Consider the following 12,167-nt stretch of genomic DNA (forward strand, 5'->3'; position numbering starts at 1 on the left):
GCTCATTAGCCAAGATATCTATTGGTTTGACTCCGGCTATAACACAAACTGCCTCCCGCGAGACTATAACAGCCAGCAAGAGGAGTCGCTAGGCCCGCAGCAAAATGTCCACGTAATACCTAAAAGCCAAGTGGCGAGCCCAGACAGGTACAGCATATGGCATAATAGCCTCACTAACACCTTTCTAAAGGATAGCATGGTACGGTAATTTAACCCCCAATCAGGATGAATGACATCTCCATAAAAAGTATCGGCGGCCTTTTTGACATATACTGTAGATGTTCCTTGAACCGAAAATTCTCAAGGATAAAACCTAGGTATTTTTGAGCTGGAAAGTACCGAATGGGGAGACCAGACATCCGAACTCGGATTCATCGGGAAGCAGCCAATCGGCCCTTAAGCAACATCATTATGGTTTTCTCTGGGCTGAAAATCATCTTATGTTGGAGACTCCACTGTCGGAGTGTCTCACAAGCATGAGCAGCTCGGAACTCTACCTCTACACGAATCCCCTTCAGTCAGTAGCAGCGCGTCTTCAGCATAAACGACGACACGAAAACCACATGGCAACCTCAAATGCAACATGATATCGAATTCTACAATCCCAGTAGGGGACTAAGCACACACCTTTGAGGGCATCCTTTAGTTGAGGTGTTACGAACCTCTGAGCCGCCATCACGCAGGAAAACGCTCCGATGGCTGAAATAACTTGAAAGCACTTCTAATTCATTTCCTGTACACTTACGCTTCTGCATCTGAAACAGTGCAGAGGGCCACCATAAGTTATTAAATGCCCCGGATATGTCCAGAAAAATCTCATGAGCTAAAGGAAGCCTATATCCATCATCTTTAAAATGGCATCCTCAGAGCTCATGTCCGGTCGGAAACCATACTGAGTGTCCATTAGCAAATGATCAGTGACCAATCTAACATTAATACGCAAATATAAGATCTTCTCAAAATCCTTGCCAATCGCAGGCATAGGCGGTACGAACTAACAGTACGATCTTTGTCGCCACCTTTGAGCAACAATACTAAGTCTCCACGCTTCCAACAGGCGGAAAGTGACCGGCGAAGAGCAACATATCATATATTCTATTTAGAGGACCAAAAACTACTAGAAGCGCTCGGACGAGGAGCTTCACTGTGATACAATCATATTCAGGGGCCTTGTGCCGTGCCATACTCCAGATCACCTGACGCATTTCCACCTCAGTGATCTCAGAAGATTGTAAGTCGGTCCCGAAAATCGCGACTTCCCGCCTGAGACGCCGGTGGTATGAAACCTCACCCACCATAGTGTCATGGTAGGTGAGTCTTGTTGCCAAAGAACAACATAGTACAAATATCTTGTTGGATAACCAACAACATGGACCAAACACTGGAAATTAAAACCCGGGTACAAATTGCTAGAAGCGCATTTATCAAAATGCGTACTTTCTTGTGTGATCGGCAGGTCAGAATCTGCGGGCTAGAACGGTAATATGTTATGTGTTTCCTGTGCTGCTATGTGGAATGGAGGCATGGACATTGAAAAAACTACACGTGAAAAAGCTGGCGGCCTTTGAAATGTGGTGCTATAGACGCATGTTAAGGACATCTTGTAAGGATAAGATGTCAAACATCAAGGTACTAGAGAATATGAATAAACAAGTCAGATTTTCTACAGTACAAACAGGGAAATTACAGTATCTAGGTTACGTAACGAGGGGAGAGGAGTTCGAGTTGCTCCCGTTGATCATGCAGGGGAAGATAGTGGGCAGGCGTAACGTTGGGAGATGCAGAATTTCATGGTTGCGCAACCTGAGGGAATGGTTCAGTGCAACGTTCACTGAACTGTCCGAGCTGCCTACTCAATGATTGGAAACCTCAAGGAGATGCCACTTGAAGAAGAAAAACGTAAACGGGTTGTAGGGTGTAAATTTTAGTTAATAGGGCATATTTTAAAACAAAAGTTTGTGCATTTTTCATAAGTTCGTGTTAAGTTAAAAGTGGTCAAAATGAATTCTTTTAGAGTTTCTTCGATTTATGAAAACAAATTTCAGAAATAAAATGTAATTGCGTAGGTTAATAAAAGGGTAACTGGGAAAAAAATAAGCTCACCTTTTACATTTACTGTTATTGTAAACAAAATTAAGCTTAAAATTCTTCGGCAGTGACTATATAACGTGACTATTATGACGGTTCGGCGGTAAACATCTGTAGTTGAAATTTCTTTTATTGTGATGGGCTGTTTTAAGATTTTTGCCTCCTGCTCTGAGAAGTTTTTCTATTTATCAGTGTTCATTAATCATTTTTATTTCAAAATTATTACAATTAATTTCTCTTGTACTAATTCCGTAAACTTTCCTAAAAAAAAAAAGAGACTATAAATGATAAATTGCGATGAGGGGTACATACAGGTGTGCATAAAGTTTTTTTTTTTTTTTAATTTAATTATTTAGAGTTTTTATTTTATGATTTAATTATTACCTTTCTCACTTAGGCTGTGTACATCTAGGCTGATTACTTTATGTAGCCCGATATGTATAAATATATATAAAAATTATTTTACGTTAAAGTACTGAGGGCTATCCATATTTCTGTTAGTAAATTAATATATTTTTATGTTCTCTTTCTCTTTCACGTAACATAATAATAATAATAATTTTGAGGATGATGAAGAGGAAGCTTGTTTTCCAGACAGGATCAGTTACGCTGTAGCGATTTAGTTCAGGGCTAACACCAAAACCTGTTATGAAGGCTGTTTAATCTCAGTTCAGGAAATGAGAGCGAGCCAAGGAAAATTATTAGCTTTGCTTTGAACAAAAATTCAAATCGAGTTCTAATGCTAAAGCAAATAGAATAGCTTATTTATATATAAAGTATTGAAATTATACTTTTTCGTCTGAAAAATAAATATATTAATACAACATTCTATAAAAGTTTTAGTCAATATTCTTATCTTATTACGATTATCTATTTTCCTTTTATAGTATTTTATATTAATTTTTGGGTTTAGATTTAAACAAGATGCCGCAACAAAATAATGCTTTTTCAACAGAATTTATATGAAAATTTAATTTTATAGACCAATTTTTGCTAGATGATAAAATTGAATAAGATATTTTTATTTATTATTCGTTAAGTTTATTATAATTATTGAAATCCGTTTCCCGGAAATGGCTGTAACGGTATCGTGATGTTCTTAAAAAAAAAACATTCATAAACAATATCTTCGTATGATCAGTAATTGAATGGTTAATTTTTTTAAGCAATTTGTAAAAAAAAGAAAAGATAAACAATCTTGTTTTTTTTTTTAAAGAATCGATTAGTTTTCATTACATGTTGAGGTACTATTTTTTACTAATAAGATAAATTGACTTAATAAAAAATGATAAATCTAAGTCTAAAATTATTACTTTCTATCAGAAAGTATAACAGACTGCGTTCGAATTTTATGTTTTTCGGTCGTACAGTCACGGAGTCACAGAGATCTACTGTGATTAAGAGAATAACAAGAACAATACAATTTCGTTTTAGTACTTTAGAATTCTTTATCTAATAAACCGAAAACTGAAACTATTTTTAAAAAGTAAATATGCTGATTATTTGACGTAATTGATACATTAAAACGTGTGAATGGCTAATCTAAATATGTAAAATCGTAAGCAAATTACTTATCAATTATAAGCCTAAAGGACATATTCAGTCTGTAGCTATCACTGTATTTTAACTTGGGATTTCCTGATTAACTTGACTCCTGGCACAATATTTTGCTGTGCTATCAAAGGCGTGGGAATCATCACTCATTACCGTTAACAAAAGGATCTAAGTTTCATATTCACTCCCCAAATGAGACATATCCACTCTTTCAAAGAAATGCTGAACTTTCGGTTAAGACCCAGATTTAGTATAGCTCTAGTAAATAACCTGTTAGAGTAACGGATCAAGGAATTTTTCCATCTACCATTTTTTCTTGTGTGATTTAAGTCAATCTAAATAAACCAAGATTACATGAAAAAACTTCACTCAGAGTCTCTAAGGATTATTGATAATAATGTTAAAAATTAGGTGATATATATCTTTCTTTTTCCTGTTTATCATCCGGGAATTACTTCAGAGGATGATATGTATGAGTGTAAATGAAGTGTGGTCTTGTACAATCCCAGTAAGGTGATATATTACTAACACTGAATTTTTGACGACAAGTCGTGCAGCAGAAATGCAATCTTTATAAAACGTCTCTCGACTTTGTAATCAATAAGGCCAGAGAGTAAGATACCACGGATCGCCAAAATCGGTTAAGAAGTTGAGCTTTTGTTGTATTTTTTTAAGATGAATAACAAGAATTCTTATGAAACTAATCAAGACGTGCCTGTATCCATCTATTGTGAGGCTGTAATATTCACTGAAATCAAGTCTAGACGTCATTTTTTTCATGACTTTCAAATTAAGAAAATAATTTGAAAGCTTTCAAGTTAAGAAATTTTGAGGATAACCCGCGTACTGATCGATTGTCATAAGCGTGAATTACACGTGCAGTCGATATAGAGAAATGATGCCAATAAAATTATTTAAAAACTTTCTGTTCAGAAACAAATTATCGTTTGTTTTCAATTTTACCTACAGGTATTAATGCTGATAAATAATACAAGATGCTGGTGGTATATCGAGAAAAATTCCACCTTCGAAATTTAACCAGCTACTCCCATGAAACGATTATTGTACTAGAAAGCACTTAGAAATTATCCTAGTACTCTATTAAATTACCGTAGACCTATCGTTGAATGTTTGAGACTTTACGTTTATTCCAAAATGGTCTCTACGAACAGTCCGAAGATCTAATCGTTTCGAGTTTAAAAATTATATTTATTTTATAAGCAAAATTATTCCCTACATACAGTGGAAAAAAATTGTGAATCATATGTTAAAACTAACTTAAAATCATTCGATCAATCGTACTTTTTAAAATCTTTCCTGGTTTCTTGCGCCTTTAAAGAATAAGATGGAAGTTATTAAAGAAAATTATAGAATTATTCACGAATACGTAGTAATTATCAGTTAGCCTAATTATAATATTATTATCATTATCATCATAAAACTTGAATCATTTTAATTAACTTTCCTGATGTCTTATTTAGAACGACTTACGCCGGGTTCCAGTCTCTCAAGTTTCATAAGTTAGTTACCAAGTGTTTTAGTCTTTCATTCAGCTTCTTCATTTTTAAATTTATTTATTCATTCAATTTATTTAAACTAGCATTGAAACGACCTATGAGGTAAATTATTTATTCATTATGGATATTGTTTTTGAAAATTCAGTTCTAAACTGTTTATAAGTAATTCTTTAATAAAAATATGAAACGAAAAATAATCAATAAAATTTTCTGTAATAGTTCATGAAGGTCAAATATAAATTTTTATTATTCTGATACAATGTACAAGAGAACAGCTGATAGAAAAGCTGTTTTACCTATACAGATTTGATAATACTTAATTTTATTTTTATTTACTGCGAGATTTGTGAATTTTTTCAATTAAATATAAAATATTACGTTATTACAAGAGGTATACGATAAAGATAAAGAGAAAGAAGTGAGCATTGAAAAGTAATTATTTATAACGTAAAGCTCAACAAGCACAGCGTTAGTTATATTAACACACAAACACCCGCAACTAGTGTTAAGAATCAAATAAGGTTTTGCTACTTCACGAATGAAACTGGTTTGTGCATTGCGGAACTGCAAACAAGCTGCTCGTTCCAACTCTTAGGTGAAAGGAATGATAGAAGCACTGAGGGAAAGGAGATCTGAACGAATGAATGTTACGTTTGTACTGGTAGTGGGAGTGCGAATAGACATGAACAATACTTACATTTCAAAAATGAAAGGGTAAATACTACGTTGGGCAACTGAGAACTCAATAACTTTCATCAGAATAGTAATTATTTTCATTGTGTATTTACTTTCATATTCTATTAAAATATTATCGTTAATTTTCACGGTTTTATAATGTTAAATCACACTAACGTTAATATTTATCGCAGAGTATTGTACGTGGTAAAATTATAATTTATATCGTCTGAAAACGAGTCGCTCGATTAAACTTTTTTGGAAACCTATTTACTAATAAGGAAAAATGCTATAAAAATATTCATTAAGATGTTGGGTTGTAGTTAATTTTTTTTTTATTTTTACTCAGAGGAAAAAAATTATCCAGTCGTGTCGACGAATAAAATTAGAAGAGCGTATCCTGATATGGTGTTATGGGTTATATATTTTATAGCCGAGTAAGAAAATTAAATAATAAATAAAAAAAATTAAAACATGGGAAATAATCATAATAGAAACTTAGAAACTAAGGACAGTAATAATACCTTGTGTACAAATTTAACTAAATCTACCTTAAGTTACAAACTAAATGCTGCACTCTTGGTTTAGCTTCTGATAACTGAGTCACAAAGGTAATTAATTTTATTTAGAAAACGCAGTCTACTTTTCCGGCTATAACTCTATTGTTGCTATGTACGTAGCAATTATAGCTATTAAATGAAAGGAATCGGCTTGAACCGATTTTAGACAATTTTAGTCGTGTTATTTTTTTTTTTTGTTCCACTACCTAGAGGTGCAGGTAGATCAAAGTTTTTGTTTCTCCCTTTTATCATTTCTTTCTATTCAAAAATCTGCTGGGACGTCAGAAACGTCTTTTATAACTGATGTTTCTTCTTTACAAAGGATTTTTTCTTATCATAGTCGCTGATGACTATAGGTAAAAAGGCTGAAATTTCAAACTTGTACAATATCCAGTATTAGTAAAAACTTCTGTAAGTGAATAAAATCCTTATATGAACAATAAATTCACACGCATGAATATCGCGTTAATTTGTGTAATCACTTCATGCCTATACTCGTAGTAAGGGATTATAACAAAGATAAAAAAATAGATTCTATATCACACGCCGGTGAAGGAATAATTAAAACTAATTTCTTTTATGCCGTCATAAAATGTAAACGATCTTTTATGTCATAAAATGTAAACGATCTTAAAGTAGTGGTTTATTTTTTTTTACCAAAGGAATTCCTCTACAATCGCATTTAGTTTTTCCACTTTTTTGTTCATATTGTAATCGTGCGCTTATTTCATCGTGGTTTTTTCTGAATTTTTTTATTAACTTTTTATTTTTAATAGCACACGGTATGCTAAGGGCGGAAATCAGATGGAAGTGAAATTAGAATCGGTGTCTACGAATGCTTGGTTGTTTCTACGTGCCACGAGGCGTCAACTATTGTGAATGGATTAACGAACGGCGAATGGATTAACGAGTGGTGTTGGATATGAATTCATGAGAGAGAGAAAGCTACCAAACAAATTTCTACATTTAAAAAAAAAATCTTGAGCTGTTGTCAATCATTGTGATGGCTTACAACTCGTTAGTATCACAGTCCTCAGTAGCACTCCATAGAAGCCTGATACTTATATAACCTTGTGATATGACCTTTTGTTAACCAATCAACTTATCTTAAATAAAATTAGACCTTCTTCGACATTATGTTTAGTACTTTAGTTTGATAACTAAAAACAGATGTGTTATTTTCTAAAAGTCATATATAATGTTACACATAATTATACTTGTACTTATTTATTTGCCTCACAGAAAAACCCATAAAATCCCGTTTGTTTCATTGCATATAAATGAAATACGATGAAGGTGATGTAGAGTAATGCAAAATTCGTTCAATTTAAACAATAATTCAAACACAATAAACATCAATAATCACAACATTCTTCCTGTTAATTATGATTATTTTATCGCTATTTAATCATAAATACAAAATAAAATTATCATTCTACATGTAATAATTAAAAATTAACACTGTTTAAAAAAAAAATAAACAAGCAGTATAAAATGAATATACATGAAAACTAAGTTCACAATTAAAAAAGAGTTAACAATAAAAAAGAATAAATGTAAAACGTAGGCATAGTTATACACATGTTTACAAAATGAAAAAAAAATTAAATTTATCAGTCGGACATGTAGGGTAATCATCAGCGAAGAAATTGAGTGTCCTTTTAAAAACTATTTAAAACATTAAATATGTTAAACTTATTTGTTGCTATTAAAATGCTAATATTATTTTACGATAAAAAATGGGTTGCCAAATTATTATTTGACTTCCATATGAGTGAATCGTGAAGACCTGTATTTACAAAATTAAATATTTTTTACTCTTATGTGTTTGTATTTTATGAATGTGCCAAAAATAACGGTTCTTTGCTAAAAAGAACGGTCACTTATTAAAAAAGTAACAATATCTAGCTTTACCAAAAAGGCAATAGAACTGTTTTATATAACTCAACACAATATGTTGACTTACAAGAAAGGGCCTAATTATTCTACCTTTGCCATTTCTAATAAATGATCAAACCAATTTAAAAAATCTTCTTACCAATTTATTTAAAATATAATTAAAAGAATTTTTATAAAGGAAACGATATTATTCTGTTGATGAATTTTTAATAATACTAATTAAAAACAAAAATCGCGATTTATCGGCATCTGAATTGTGAATTATTTTTTAGTAATTTTTTTTTTGTACCTAATGCATTTATCTTAACATTATTTCACGTGTTTGTATTTAAATAATTAATATGGGCTTTAATCACAGCTATTTTTTAATTTATCTTACATTGATGTGATCTGTAAACAATGTATTGATCAGAATAAAGATTTATTTATTTATTAAAATAACAATGCTATAAATTGGGGAGTTATAATGAGTAAATGATCTTGGGATAAAAAATGTAACATATTCAAGAAATTTCTTTATGGCGAGTGAGGTAATACGTTTTCAAAAGGTTAGGTGATTTAGGTGATAAAAATTTTTTTCGTTCTACAAAAAAGTAACATTTTTTGAAATCCTCGGGTTTCAAATAAAGGTAATCTTAAAAACAGTGATATTTGTATAAAAAATAAAACGTTAAACAAATTTTTCATTCGTTAGTTAAAATCGTGAAAATGGTGTATAAGTAAGTTGGAAAATTCATATATATATATATATATATATATATATATATATATGAGTATGACACTGAATTAATTAAATTAGACAGGTTTGAATGTAGCTTTTATTCACTTTCTTAACCGAGTACAGTGTGATCATCTTCAAAGTAGCTCCTATGTGACTGCACAGATTTACTCAAACGGTGGTTCACTGGATGGTATAGCATCTTTGCAATACGTCATCTGAGGTGTAATTTAAAATAAATTTAGATTTAATTACTGAAAATTAATTAGATAAATAAGCTTAAATCTGCGTAAAAAAACAAAATTAAAAATCTACATATTATGAATAACCTATGCTTTGAACATTGACTTCGCAACATTAAATATGTTCGGGGACTGAACTAGGTTGATTCTACTTTGAAAAATAAAAACTTATATTCAGTAATTGTAAAGTCTTAAGCCATTTTCAAGTTAGAGAATCATTATAATTTTCTTTTTCTTTCATAATAAAAATAGTTTATACTCTTTTGATAAATGGACTAAAATTATTAAAAGAGTAAAGTTATAATGTATGTGTATTTTTGGAGGTGGTTTTTTTCTTATTTGTTATATTCTACTTCTTTATAGTTTTTAATGAGATAAAATCAGGATTATTTATTTAATTTTTTTCTGTTGTTTACTTTTCTTCTTTGTCCCTTTATATTTGTACTTATTTTTAATTTATCTTATAAGTTAACATTGAAATAAGTTTAATAAAAATTCTGTTGTTTTAAAAGAAACTCAGTCAGGTATGGAACTTTTCTACCCCTACAATGATTCATAATCATCCATCATAGTAACTGTTATTGTGAATCAGACTGTTCTGCTTTTGCTAAATAAATAAATTTAACCAGTTTACTTGAAATTAACTGTTAAAACTTTATTTTAGATATAGTACTTACAGTTTCTAAATATTTTTAAAACTGCTCTTAATGAAGTTCTCTACTAAATTGATGCAATTAGTGTAAGGCATATAGTGACATAATGTAAATACACTAGCTCAATCTAATGAAATTAGATTGGATGGATGTTGTTTATGAGAAGCATCTGAGGTTCAAAAAGCAACACTGTTATTTTCTTTGGGAGTAATGATGACAGGCACTGCCGGTCTGTATGTTGAATAGATTGGAGGTATAACTTGTACAGCTGAATTCTATCAGCTAAATTAGCCGTCACAAGGCGGGTGTCTTTTCTTACGGGATTGGAATGTCGGTAGCGTGTGTACCTCCGATAGTTTCAAGGCGAACTAATTGCATATTGCGGCTGCTGTTAAGCATCATATATTTAGACTCTCATTCTGCTACTCATTTGCAGTGTATAAGGCACGGATTTCTGCGTCATGTACCCGCCTCACCGCAGCTAAGAGGTGGCAACGATTTCTGGTCGCAAGACCCTGTAACGAGTAAGGGAATACTCTCTTTAGTCCTACTCGCGTTTTTTTTAAGAGCGAGGGCCGTAATCCGTAGTTATTTTATAAATGTTCCAGAAGCAGTTAAGAGCTACAAAGAGTGACAGGAGAATATCTTAGGTGTCAAGCTGCCCGTGCTCGCTGCGGGCAGTCGTCACATCTGTGGGCTTGCCCAAAGTTTTACGTAGGAGGAAGACAGCGGGAATAGCGTTAGTCATGGCTAGTCTGGTTTGGGAATCTCCGACCGTGCAAGAAGTAGGATTTCAGGTTGTGAAGAAATCTGGGCGGAAGAGTAAGCCGGAGCCTGTTACTTCAACCTTGTCGGAGGATGAGGTTTCCGACATGGACACAGGGACACCCACCCGGGCAAAAGCGAATCCCGTAGTTGAGGCTTTTAAGAAGACGAAGGGTAGACCCGGCAGTTCTGCCCCGCTGGTCAAGGTAGCCTAGGGCTACCTGGACTACCTAATTGTGTTTCTGGAGCTGTCCCGCAGCGTGGGTTCAGATGCGAGATGCTCTTCCTAGTTTAGCGAGATTACGAGAGACCTTCTCTTCTGTGGCAGAGGGATACGCAGTGGTATACACAGATGGGTCAAAACAGAACTATACCGTCGGCGTACTATTCCGGGTAATGAACGTGCAGATTCTACTGCTAAAGTGTCATGTAGTCAACCATACTTAATTTCCCGTGTTACTGCATCCGACTTTATTAACTGTGTAAAACTCACTCTTCGCGCAAAGTGGCAAGATAACTGGACGGCTACGGTAGATACCAAACTTCGGTACATTAAAAGTTCTGTGTTGCCATGAGTCTCCTCTTACAGGAAAATTTGTCGTGAAGAAGTCGTCCTCTGCCGATTGCGGATAGGGCAAATGATAGCTACTTCCGGTATCTGATGTCAGTAGTAAACGCACCAGTATACATGCGGTGCAACTGCCGCTTGACTGTGCGCCACATTCTTGTGGAATGCATACAATATGCAACTTTGCGTTGTAAGTTTAAATTATCGGGAATTTTTGTCAAATCCTGGGCAATAATAAAGATGTTTTAGACTGGATGTTTTTATTCCTTTGGGGTGCTAATAACCTACACATTTTTTAATATTGTTTTTTTTCTTTTGTCTGTATTTTAGTGTGTTTTGATTTTGTTTTTATTTTTTTTTATACTATTGTTTTGTGTTTATATTACATGTTTTGTTTTCTGGGCGTTTCTTTTAAATCTTTAATTGTGAATTTTATTTTTTGTGACATAGTTTTTAAAACAGTTACATCATGTTTGGGCGATGATAACGCTGAAGCTTTTTTCGCCCAGAAAAACCAAGAAAAAAAGAGAGTTATGAGACCTTGGCCTCCAAGCCGAAGGAGGTTAAGGTGCTTCAAAAACTGATTCCTGCCCCAGCATAGCAGTTACCTCCAGTTCTTAATGTTTTTCAATGCTATTACCCCCCTTTCTCTTGTAAATTATTGCTTTAATCTTTATCAATATCATTAAAAATGAATGTCAATGAATGAAGTCAATAATGACATAACCAGTCTGATTATGTTACTAGACAAGTTTCTTAATATTATAAATAGCATGAGTTCTGATGCTTTAGTTCATATAGTGGCTCTAAACACGATAATGCTATTGGTTGTGCTTTTGTGGTTAGCAATATGACAATTATGTTTGGCCTTTCCATCATCGTCAGTGTTTTCGTTGTGGACTATGTGCTATTAATAAGGCCTTAAATA

Source organism: Lycorma delicatula, chromosome 1 (genome assembly GCF_047948215.1).
Source record: "Lycorma delicatula isolate Av1 chromosome 1, ASM4794821v1, whole genome shotgun sequence".
Lineage (NCBI taxonomy): Eukaryota > Metazoa > Arthropoda > Insecta > Hemiptera > Fulgoridae > Lycorma > Lycorma delicatula.